Here is a 2,303-nt window from a genome sequence, read left to right on the forward strand (position 1 = left end):
AGATAGATAGATAGATAGATAGATAGATAGATAGATAGATAGATAGATAGATAGACGGATAGGTAGATAGATAGATAGACAAATAGATAGTTAGACAGATAGATAGTTAGACAAGTAGATAGATTGCATTTATCTATTCAGTCTTTTACAGTATAATTACTAAAACTATCCACGTTTTAGAAGCCTCCCTCCCCCCAAAGAAACTCAAACAACTAAAAATAAAAAGCATCAACAGTACCAACTATCGACAGCATTACTTTTGTAACATTTTATAAATTCATCGGAAGTTTGACTGGCTTGTTTAAACCTTTTTCATTTGTGAATTGAATTCATTTTTTACTTGTTTCCCTTTTGCTTTTCGTACACATATGAACAAAATCTCAACAAACAAAGCAAAACCCCCCAAAATAATTTTTTTTAACAACCAAAAACTCCCCAACAACAAAAATAACAAAGACATCTTACAGACGAAAAAGCACAGGCAGTTGAAGCCGCAGCAAGACGATCTTCACGATTATTAAATCCAAATTTGTGTTGTCCACCAAAGTCTTCACAGCAGCAGACATTAAGTTCTCATTTTAACTCATGCATGATTTCTTCCTTGCGAACAATCTGACAAGATAAAAGAGACGCCGCCATTATCAAGATCAATGCTATTGCAAAGAACAATCACTGCAGTCGAGGTTAACATAAAAAAAAGCTTACCAAAGCGATCATTGTCTATTCACACAAACAGAAAGACTGGAACCCGACACCCCGGAAACAGGATCGTTCAACACAACTCAGCTCTTCTTTAGCGGATCCGTTTTGCGCGGACAAGGTCCATGAGTTTATTGTCCCAACTCTAGAACTACAGAGTTGATGGATTCTCAATTCACGACAACGTCAGACATGCGAACTCAGATGATACGACACAAAAAGAACACAACATGTTATTCTGCCTGGCACACATAGCCTCCTGCAGGGTCTCATGTTTAACTGAAACACATGCAATTGGACACAGTCTTTATCGATGAGAAGTTTTGCCAAGAATCTTGTTACACAAACCTTGTTAATGCATGTTTTTACAGTCTTTGCGGATCTCAACAAAGCCTGAAGGTCAAAAATCGCCCACTCCTCCCCTAAGTTTACTGAAATAATAAGATTTGATTCTAGCGACACATTCGTCTAATCGTTTCAAAACGGGTTTCAGGGAAAATCCCTACTCCATTATAATAGCAAATATGAGTGATGTGCACCCCATGTCAACACAATCACTTGTGAGTATGAGTGGTATTTTCGGCAAGAACCATGCTTCGCTATGTAAGGAGTAGGAGCAAGAAAGAAAGAAAGAAATAAAAAAGAAAGAAAGAAAATGGAAAATCATGGGTAGTTATTTGCAATGTTGGAATACTATTCATTTAATAGAATGCCTAAAACTGTATGACCTCTAAAGACCGCTCACAAATTAAGTATTTACTAGGCTTATGCCACACACAGTTTACTCTACCCTTTTCAAAACGCAAGATCCGGGGTGCTGTGATTATGAATAGCAACCTTCCTTCTCATGTCTTCTTTATGGTCTCATCTTTTGTTCAAATCCCAAATTATGAGCGTTTGATCACTTCACATGGTCTTCGTTCTTAACAGTTTCCATATGGAGGGTGTCTGAGAATTTAGTTTAGTTTTAGTAGGATTTTTACCGCGCTCGCAACTGCATACGGTCATATGAGCGCCAAGGGGTGGATGTCAACGGGGAATCATGCTTTCTCTGCTCATCTCTCGACTATCAAGGCACCCCGGAAATAGCAGTTCACAAGTGAGTCACAAATAAACAAAAGAAGTAGAGGGGAAATGACGATAGTAAGGATGAGGAAAGAAAAAGCAGCAGTCTCCCTGTCGTTTCGGCACAGTATGAGCATGACATTAATAAGTCAACCCATTTACAATTCTACTGTGCATACGCACATGTTAATATGCCCCCCCCCCCCCTTTGGGAATGGCGTACAGACACTTCAGTCAGTGGCATTGCACTGGTTTGGAGGGGAGGGGGGGGGCGTGCCAGAGAGTTCGACGTGTTTTTTGCAGGTCAGTTCACGTCAATGTACTGTCATATTACTTTTCCTGTATGTACGTGTACAATGAGCAACTTGACAACTGTTGAATAAAAAAAAATTTAAAACACGCGTTTCAGCTGAACATGTTCGCTCAAAGAGTACTCCATAAAGTTTACCGTGTGAAAACCTGTTATTGGTGTACTTTTGGCCTGAGAAGCTCTTGGGATATTCTCGGAAGAAAAGAAATGGGGAAAAAACGGGTACCGA

Source organism: Aplysia californica, unplaced genomic scaffold, assembly GCF_000002075.1.
Source record: "Aplysia californica isolate F4 #8 unplaced genomic scaffold, AplCal3.0 scaffold00165, whole genome shotgun sequence".
Taxonomy (NCBI): Eukaryota; Metazoa; Mollusca; class Gastropoda; order Aplysiida; family Aplysiidae; genus Aplysia; species Aplysia californica.